Source organism: Pseudophryne corroboree, chromosome 1, assembly GCF_028390025.1.
Source record: "Pseudophryne corroboree isolate aPseCor3 chromosome 1, aPseCor3.hap2, whole genome shotgun sequence".
Taxonomy (NCBI): domain Eukaryota; kingdom Metazoa; phylum Chordata; class Amphibia; order Anura; family Myobatrachidae; genus Pseudophryne; species Pseudophryne corroboree.
This window is the reverse complement of record NC_086444.1, coordinates 950322845-950333624: the sequence shown is the minus strand read 5'-3', so window position 1 is coordinate 950333624 and position 10780 is coordinate 950322845. Positions and strand designations below refer to the sequence as shown.

The following is a 10780-nucleotide window of genomic DNA, read 5'->3' as shown; positions in this document are numbered from 1 at the left end:
TCCCATATTTCGGCAACCAGGATCGGCTCAAAGAGCCCGAGGCTGGTTATGCTTAGGAGGGGGGACCCCACACAATTTTTTTTTAAATATTTGACAGTGTTTAATTTAAAAAAAAACAAAAAAATGAACCCCAGCACGGATCACACAGATCCGGCCGAGATTCATTGTAAAAAAGTCGGCAGTGTTTTGCTAATCACTGCCGTAAAAATAGAAAAAAAACCACGAATGACATCGACATCGGAACAAAAGAAAAACCCGAATACGACAGCTTAGTAAATTAGTCGTAATCAATTCAAAAAGTTGCAGTTTTACACTTTCGATGTCATTCGTGATTGAACTTTGACCTGAAACGGGAAAATACGAATCTTAGTAAATTTACCCCTGTGTGTCTCTCCAGAACCATCCATGTGTGTTTCTGGAGAACCACCCCTGTGTGTCTCTCCAGAATTATCCCCATGTGTCTCTCCAGAACCATTTCCTCTGTGTTCCCAGTTCCATCTCCTATATGTTTATATTGCTATACTTTTTCCTAGCACCAGTACTGTATAATGCTTTAAGAGTCTGTTCCTGTCCTAGTGAAGCTTAAAGTTTAGAATCTCTACTGCACAAACATATACACTGGGTCTTTAGAAGCCTATAAATCTACTAGTATTTTATGGGTCTATTGGAGCAGCAGAGCTCCCTGTAGGAAATCCAAGCAGACAAAGGGAGAATATACACTATGGGGTGTATTCAATACCTGTCGGAAATTGCCGTCTTGTCGGAAAGACAGCAGTTTCTGACAGGTTTAGGTCGGAAGGGGCTCCGACCTATGTAATGCGGCCCTGTTTTTTCTGACCAGTCGGGAAATCCGACTTGTCAGAAAGCTGTCGGGATGCATGTGAATTGGCAGAATAGCCGCTAATCCGCGTGCTTCTGTCGGAAAGGGGACCAAATCTGACAGGTTTTGATACCGTTTCCGACAATGTCAATCCAACTTTGTAAAAAGTCGGATTGACATTGCCGCCGTCTCCTCCATCCACCCTGAGGGGAGCAGCGCCAAGGTCAGGAGTGGCGCCGAAGTGAGGAGCCGCGCCGGGGTGAGGAGAGTGGTGCCAGGGTGAGGGGAATGGTGGCACCGGGGTGAGGGGAACGGCAAGGTGAGCAGCAGCGGCCAAATCCGACAGTCGGATGAGGCTCAAATCTGACAGTCGGATTTGGCCACTCTTTGAATAGGGGTTGTTGGATCCATTCCGACAAATGCATTTCGGAATGGATCCGACTCTTATTGAATACACCCCTACATATACATGTAGATACAGCAGTGCCCTGCTTGGAATCAAGGCGATAACATTAGCACAGTGATGCAACAATTCTCATTTGTGATTTTAAGAAAATGACAAATGAAATATTCTAATGCTACAAAGATCACTCATTATTGTATATAGGAAGTCCTTCATGTGTTTACATGAGGTATAATAAAAGAACAAAGAGCTTTTGTCATTTTTATATTGATCAAGAAGCATGTTGTTTCTTTTTCTTTTATAACACCAACAATGTTTATTACAAATGGTTGCCCAACTATTTATTATTATGCTTTATTGTCAATAGCACAGTATGGAGAATCAGTTATATTATAACACAGCCACTTAAATACAGTGACCACTTGCATTATCTTCATTTGTAGATGGTATCTGACGAGCAGGGAAACAATGAACAATCTCTTGCAAGAACAATACATTTTTGTGGGATGCCATGTTAATAACTGAATATATATTTTGGCAGAATGCTTTTAAATATATTAAAAAATTATAATTCTTGCCCTGAATATGAAACTTTAGTGCTGTCTGACAAAGTAAAACTAAACAAAGCACTGTGTATTGCAGTATTTACAGAAGGAAGGGCATATTTGTGTGACAAGTAATGATAAACTATGTGGTAACAACTAATGGCAATAGGCATACTGTAAAGCAGTGTTTTTCAACTGCTGTGCTGTGCCAGCGGTTTTCATATGTGCCAGAGATGTCTGCTGCCCAGCCAGCCCCAGCAGCTGCCGTCTTCACTATACACTGTGATGACCGTTGTAGAGCTGCCTGCGCTGCCTGATAGTGATACTATACACTTACAGTATCAGGCAGCGCAGGCAGCTCTTCTGCGGTCTGGCCCGTGACCTCTACGACGTGTCGTGACTCATAGGTCACGTACACCACGCTGCAATCCCACCCATGCTGCTCTGCTCCTCACTGCTCCCGCCACTCCCACCGCTGCGGGGGAAAAGAAGAACTTTAAAAGGTTTGGGCCAGTGCTTTTTACTATGGCAGACAGTGTGTGTAGTGCCATTACTGTGGGGGATCGGTGTGTGTGTGTGTGTGTGTGTGGTGGCATTACTATGGGGGACAGTGCGTGTGGTATCATTACTATGGGGGACACTGCGTGTGGTATCATTACTATGGGGGACAGTGCGTGTGGTATCATTACTATGGGGGACACTGCGTGTGGTATCATTACTATGGGGGACAGTGCATGTGGTATCATTACTATGAGGGGACAGGGTGTGTGGTGGCATTGCTATGGGGGATAGTGTGGAGGAATTACTATGAGTGGCAAAGTGTGCAATTACTATGGGGGACAGTGTGGTAGCATTACTATGGAGGGTAATGTGTGGAATTACTGTGGCAGACAGTGTGTTCAATTACTGTTGGGGACAATGTGTGTGTGTTTTTCCCCTTGTAGATCAATATACGTTTGTTTTATTTCCCTGTGTTTGTGTTTTTTTCAGTGGGGTACTGATGGTGTGCCTTGGCAATTTTCAAATCTTGTTCGGTGTGCCGCAAATTGAAAAAGGTTGAAAATCACTGCTGTAGCTGTTGCAGTGATCACCTCTGAATTAGGCCCTGTGTCTCCAGCAGCAGCAATATATGCCTGTTTTCTGCTTGTCCCTGTGCTCCTCTTCTTCTCTTCCTCGCCCTATGATGTACTGGGAAAAAAAAGTAGTATACTCCAATCCCTGTTCATGCCTGTGCCCTGCTGGATAGTGCAGCGGCACAAGCATCGGTGAGTAGTGTACCACATTGGAAGCTGGCCTGGGAGGAAACTTAGTGGACACTATGGGCCCCTCACTACTACAGTGCTACACCCGGTCGCAAGGCCTGTGTGGGGCAGAGGTGCTCCTTGGTGATCCTCTTTGTCCAGCAGCATGAAGATAGACACCACATCTCATTCCCAGCAGCAGCATATTAGGGGATCAGGGGAGGCCCGGCTGGACCAGGCTAAGGTAGTTACTGTAGCACCACCCACCAACCATATCTATTGATATTGGTGGAGTGGTGCAGCTTGGCAGCAACAGCAGCACCACAGTGCCAGGCTAAATTATTGCAGTAGATTTAATCGGAAGCCGGTAGAGGTGGGCCGATATAGGTGGAAAGTGGTTCGTCTCCAAATACAACTGACGAAATGCAGTTCCACCCCGTTAAGGCCCACTTTAACCCCTGGTTCAGATTGTGTATGCTTAGTTTGATTCATCATTGCAGAGTACCCCAGAAAGACATATGTAATAGGATGCAAGTTTGCCAGAGGTGCAGGATGTTAGATGATCTCGGACATTTTTTTAAAGCGGAAATCATTTACAAAGCAAAACCGTGCCTTGTAAAATCGAAAACTATTACATATGCCCATATTGTGCAGAGTAGGTCTAATCTGCATACTACCTATAGAATCACTTCTTTTTGCTGATAATAATATATTATCAGTTTCTTTATCTAAACACCAAGAAAGATATACAGTAAATGTCCACTGTGGATATAACATTTTTAGCTATAGTGTATAAATTATACTTTTTTATGTTCTAATAATTAACTGTTTTTTTTAAAAACTGAAACTATTTTGGAACCAGGTCTCTGATGAGTCATGCCTCCACTGCTGAATAATTACTATTATTCTTTGATTAGAAAGATTTGACAATTATATCTAATAATAATTTTTTGGACATTCAGCACTGTCTTAAATTAGTATTCTCTTTTTCAGTATCTAAAGTTCAGCAATAACCTGAAGACAGAAGCAGTTCAAAATACCCTTGAATTAAGCTCCAATACACTTTTTAAGCCTTTTTGCCATCTGTATTATAGTTGATAATAAGGAAAAATTGGAAATAGTATTTTATTAAAACCTGAAACCGATTTTTTTGATTAGCAAGTCCTTCCTTTAGATTAATTTTTGTATTTATCTTATTGTAAAAATATTGTTGCTGAGCGATGGTATATCTACCCCGTGGCCAGGATGGCACTCACCAGGGGAGGCGGTCAAGAGGGTCGCCGTCCAGCAGTGCCATCTGTGGTCAGAGGGGAGAATCACATAGAAGTTTTGCCGCAGCAGACAATAGTAGAGGATCAGGATTAAAGACAGAGGTCCGGCACCTGAAGATAGGTGGCAATCGGAAGTTTCATCTGTAGTGTGCTAAGGAGGGGGTGCAGTGCTACCTGTACGTGAGTGTGTGGATTGGAGACACTGTCCCTGCTCGGGGAGGAATCAGAAGTGCTGTCTATACTTGGGACGGAGGGGGAAGGGGCGGGGGTGTGAGTGCAGTGCTGCCTGTAATCTTCAGCAGACCACAGGCCGGGGGGCCCGGAAGGGACATTCCAGTAAGGTAGGGAGGTGGATGTATGGGAGATATGATGTGAGTTACAAGATCCTGTAGCTCTGGTCTGAGCAATGTACTGGAGAGAATGTGAGCTGCTCCCAGTACATGTGCCCAAGATCACTGGGCTGTTTCAGGGCAACTGATGGCTCTCATGCTGAAGGTGAAGACACATTATGCAGCTCTGACGCCAGGAAGAAATGTATTACACTAGGATATCATATGTGTCTCTCCTGATGACTCCCCAATATCCTTTCAGCACCAGGTAGTTAGAGCATTCATTTGTGAATCCAGCATTGGTCCTGCTTCCATTATACAGATTATACAGAGTTCTTGTTAGTGTATGGACCTAACTCTCTCAATAGATTTGGATTACTTTGCTCAGAGCCAACACTCCACTCCTATAGCCTTCTCAGCCTCATACTGTCCACCTGGGGGACCCTCCACCTCATGCTACCCTCCTGGGGGGGGCATAACTAGAGTGGTGTGGACAGTGATCCTGCGCAGAGTGCAGATGCCATACTACTATGTGGGCAAAATATGTCAGAGGCACTACTACTGTGTGGCACAATATGTAAGGGGTACTATTTCTGTGTGGCATAATGTGTAAGGCTGACTGCTGTGTCACATAATGTGTGGTGTGGTGTTGTGTGAATAAGGGACACTACAATGTGGTGTAATGTGAGTAAGGAGCACTACTATGTGATTACATTTGAATTGGTACTATTGTGTCACCATGACCCTTCCCCTCAAGATTATGTCTCTTTTTCAGTATCCCTATTTAAAATGGGGTGGGTGCCAGCGACTTACTTTGCCAGGGCTGCTTGGACCCTTAGACACAGCCCTGTTGCTGAGACTGTTGTGAAACAATTTACCAGCATTTGGGATGCTGGCGGTCAGAAGACTGATCATGGCATCCCAATACAGAGAATCCCTCCCCCAGTACCCCCCTAACCCCATCCCTCCCTTATTGCAGCCTAAACCTAACTTCCTCCCTTCCTAGCAATCTAACCCTCCCCTGTGGTGCCTAAACCTAACACTTCCTCCCCCCCACCATGGGCTAAATCTAACAGTGGTTTGCATACTTACAATCAGAATGCCGGGTCTCGCGATTCCGGCGTCGCCATTTCGGCTGATATCAGAGATCCAGTGTTGGCATTCCGGCTACATGTCAGAATTCTGGTGCCGGGATTCTGACTGTCAATATCCCGGCCGCCGGCATCCTGACCGCATCTCGCTGAGACATCTTTATATACAGTATGTATAGTATAAAGCATTGTTCTCATTTTTGTGTTACAAGAGCTAGATGTTTTCTGTCTTGGTCCTGAGCAAGAATTGATGAATCATCTCCAGAAATGCTGTCTCCTATGATCACCTTATTTCTGGATGGGAGTGACCACTATAGTGGGTACACACTATGGTCCTAATTCAGAGTTGATCGCAATAGCAAATTTGTTTGCAGTTGGGCAAAATTATGTGCACTGCAGGTGTGAGTGTGTGTGTGTGGGGGGGGGGGTGCAGATATAACATGTGCAGAGAGAGTCAGAGTTCGGTGGGGTGTGTTCAAACTGAAATCTAAATTGCAGTGTAAAAATAAAGCAGCCAGTATTTACCCTGCACAGAAACAAAATAACCCACCCAAATCTAACTCTTTCTGCACATGTTATATCTGCCTCCCCTGCAGTGCACATGGTTTTGCCCAACTGCTAACAAATTTGCTGCTGCGATCAACTCTGAATTACCCCCAATGTCACTGGCACAAGACCATTTTCTAAGAGCATATGGATGCATTTTCTCTCCTGAAGTCTAATGAAGGTTTGCCTCATGCCATGGTCAGAGGCATAATTTGGGGGTAATGATGCACTGTTTATGTGCATACTATGATGCTCCCACCTTGGTACTGAAGTGAACACAGATATGGAGGCATAGGCAGCATGTGGCAATAGGTTCAAGTAGAAAAAAACCCATCAAAAGCAGTGTCAGACTGGAAAAATGCAATGGTAGGGGCCCATGAAACTGCACCAATGAAGGGAAAAGGGCAGCCAACTGAAGGTGTATGGATGGCCCACAGAGGACATACTGTAAAAGCAGACATGGGGAAGCCTTCGCTGATAAAATCTGCTAAATCTTATCACCATAAGGTTTAACATGAGCTCTATAGGGGAAACATTATTGAAACCAGGTTAAGCTTACCTGCCATCCTCAGGTTTGTTACATCACTTCTGATTGGTAGCCTGCAAGGATCCATCAACTTAACCAGCAGAAGAGGAAAAAAGCAAGGATTGAAGAGGGTAGATATAAAAGAAGACAGTGGTTCTGCAAGATACTGTAAGCAAGAGAAAAAGTGGGTTGTGAGTGACCAGCGTGGAACTGACCATCTGACATTTCTGGCCACACAGAAAGCAGGGCTGGCTGAGCAGTGCAACCTACCAGCACTCTGCTTGACCACTCAGCATACAGATAGATGGGGCCATGCCATGAGGTCAGACCTCCGTGACTCATGTCATGTCCCTGTGAGGCTTGGATGTGGTCCCTTCAGCCATGGCCGCACCCCTCTTGGCCGTGGCTGCGCCCCCTTTGCCCATGACTGCAACCCCCTTTTTTTGCTCATGCCTTTGTTTCATAGCCCCAATCCATCCCTGGTTGTAAGGAGCACAGGGAATGTTGGTGGTATGGGCTAGAGGTAGAATTAGGTGGAGTGATAAATATAAGAGAGGTGAAAGGAGTAAGACACAATCCAGGAAAAAAACACACATGCATGTAGTAGAAATATAAAATTAAAGAGAGACATAAAAAGGGGAAAAGAAATGCTCAGACAACACACAAAGAGGAGACACGGATAAACACATAAAAAAGGGCAAAAAAAAAGGGGCTATATATATACACAGCATCTGTTTTTTATAGCTAACTTTGGATTTAATAAAGAATAAAACATTTAGGGGTATATTTACTAAGGTCCCGATTTTGACCGAGATGCCGTTTTTTCTTCAAAGTGTCATCTCGGTAATTTACTAAGCAAAAATCACAACAGTGATGAGGGCATTCGTAATATTTTGGAAGTCCTAGGAAAAAATCACGAATCAATACACCATCGGTCAAATACGCCTGCAATTTGCTAGAAATCGGGAATTTACTAAAAAGTGCAAAACACAAACACTGCCGACAATAGCCAAACACTGCCGTGATAAAATACAAATCGTGAAAAAGTGCTAAAAAAAAACAGACCTGCTTTTTTATCCCGTGTTTGTATAGGCATGCACGGATCCATGAGATCCGTGCATGTTTTTCAGTGGGAAGGGGGGGAAAATGTTATAAATTTTCAGAAAAAAAATTGCGTGGGGTCCCCCCTCCTAAGGCAAACCAGCCTCGGGCTCTTTGAGCCGATCCTGGTTGCAGAAATATGGGGGGGAAAATGGACAGGGGTTCCCCCATATTTAAGCAACCAGCATCGGGCTCTGCGCCTGGTCCTGGTTCCAAAAATACGGGGGACAAAAAGAGTAGGGGTCCCCCGTATTTTTGAAACCAGCACCGGGCTCCACTAGCTGGACAGATAATGCCACAGCCGGGGGTCACTTTTATACAGTGCCTTGCGGCCGTGGCATCAAATATCCAACTAGTCACCCCTGGCCGGGGTACCCTGGGGGAGTGGGGACCCCTTCAATCAAGGGGTCCCCCCCCAGCCACCCAAGGGCCAGGGGTGAAGCCCGAGGCTGTCCCCCCCATCCAATGGGCTGCGGATGGGGGGGCTGATAGCCTTTGTGATAAGTGTTTGATATTGTTTTTAGTAGCAGTACTACAAGGCCCCGCAAGCTGGTACTTGGAGAACCACAAGTACCAGCATGCGGTACCTGTAGTACTACTACTAAAAAAATACCCCAATAAAGACAACACACACACACCTTGAAAGTATAACTTTAATACATCCATCCACACCTCCATATACACATACTTACCTTATGTTCCCACGCAGGTCGGTCCGCTTCTCCAGTAGAATCCATGGTGTACCTGTAGAAAAAATTATACTCACATAATCCATGGTTGAAGGCTCCTCGGTAACTCCTTTTGTAATCCACGTACTTGAAAAAATAAAAAAAAGAATACCCGACCACGAACTGAAAGGGGACCCATGTTTTCACATGGGCCCCCTTTCCCCGAAAGCCAGAAACCCACTCTGACTGATGTCTAAGTGGGTTTCCTCAGCCAATCAGGGAGCGCCACGTTGTAGCACCCTCCTGATCGGCTGTGTGCTCCTGTACTGTATGACAGGCGGCACACGGCAGTGTTACAATGTAGCGCCTATGCGCTCCATTGTAACCAATGGTGGGAACTTTCAGGTCAGCGGTGAGGTCACTTTCAGTCAACCACTGCCTCGCCTGCCATAGACTTTTTACTCCAGAGTTTTGGCTATAAAAATGATTAGAATAATGCAAAGAAGATATTTCAAACATATTCTTTGTATTTTTCATATACTTTATACAATCAAAACTCTGGTTCAAACGTTAGTATGATAGGAAAGGCTCTGCCTCACCTGCCTCACCCCACTGCATGTCACTGATATGGAGGTGTGGATGGATGTATTAAAGTTATACTTTCAAGGTGTGTGTGTGTTGTCTTTATTGGGGTATTTTTTTAGTAGTAGTACTACAGGTACCAGCGGGCCCATTTTTCCGCCGCATGCTGGTACTTGTGGTTCTCCAAGTACCAGCTTGCGGGGGAGGCTTGCTGGGCCTTGTAGTACTGCTACTAAAAACAATATCAAACACTTATCACAAAGGCTATCAGCCCCCCATCCGCAGCCCATTGGATGGGGGGGACAGCCTCGGGCTTCACCCCTGGCCCTTGGGTGGCTGGGGGGGACCCCTTTATTGAAGGGGTCCCCACTCCCCCAGGGTACCCCGGCCAGGGGTGACTAGTTGGATATTTGATGCCACAGCCGCAAGGCACTGTATAAAAGTGACCCCCGGCTGTGGCATTATCTGTCCAGCTAGTGGAGCCCGGTGCTGGTTTCAAAAATACGGGGGACCCCTACTCTTTTTGTCCCCCGTATTTTTGGAACCAGGACCAGGCGCAGAGCCCGATGCTGGTTGCTTAAATATGGGGGAACCCCTGTCCATTTTTTCCCCATATTTCTGCAACCAGGATCGGCTCAAAGAGCCCGAGGCTGGTTTGCCTTAGGAGGGGGGACCCCACGCAATTTTTTTTTTACATTTAAACTTTATTTATTTTTTTAACAAAGTGCACAAATGAAGCCCAGCACGGATCTCTCAGATCGGACGAGATTCATTGTATTAAAGTCGGCAGTGTTTTACAAGTCACTCACGTAAAACACTGCCTAAAAAAACGAATGACATCGACATCGGAAAACCCGAAAATGCAGAATACGGCAGCTTAGTAAATTAGTCGTAATCAATTCAAAAAGTTGCATATTTACACTTTCGATGTCATTCGTGATTGAACTTTGACCTCAAACGGGAAAACACGAATCTTAGTAAATTTACCCCTTAGTTAGAGAGACTATTTTAATATGTAGATATGGACCACAAGAAACTGGCGCTGGTAGATGCAAACTTTGTGTCTGTGCACTAGTGTCGTTTGGGGTTTATGTATATATGTATGTATATTGTTTTTATGTACCTGTTTACAATTTGGATCTTTGTGGTAACTATAATATTTTAAAAATAGTATATATGCTTTTTTAATATGCTGAAGAGATTTCCTGAATGCGGGAACTGAGGACATCTATATTACTATGCAGCGAAGGCGGTACTGCCTCTAGTATAAATTTGTGCTTACTAGGGTTAAGTCCACACCCCCTGATAAAGTCTGTGATGAAACGTGTTGGGCGTGGCTCAAGGACGACCAATGCGGTGACGTCCATCTGTTTGTCCTGGCATCGGGAAAATCAAATCAGCTGTGTTTAATGTACACAGCGCTGCTACCCGTATAGATATGCGATCCGGAAGCGGCAAAGCGGGGGAAAGACCAAGCTGGTGATTGCAAACTAAGATGTATGTGAGCTGCTATTTATTTTAAATCTGTTTTATCCTATACTCACATTTGTGCCCTCCATTCTCTCTCTTTCTCTGCATGTGATATATGAGCCTATGGTAAGGCTCTACAGGGAGGTGGCTGCAAAGTACATCAGTTGGGACTTAAAAAATTGACAAT

The 10780-nt window shown here is 44.9% G+C and overlaps 1 long non-coding RNA gene across 1 annotated transcript in view; it reads right to left on the bottom strand.

The window, feature by feature from the left end:
- Positions 1 to 6818: 6818 nt before the first annotated feature.
- LOC134974538 (uncharacterized) overlaps positions 6819 to 10780 on the bottom strand; it is a 62968-nt gene continuing 59006 nt past the window's right edge. The window contains exon 3 of the long non-coding RNA XR_010190279.1: positions 6819 to 6938. This is a non-coding gene — a long non-coding RNA (uncharacterized LOC134974538). The remainder of the gene's footprint in view (positions 6939 to 10780) is intronic.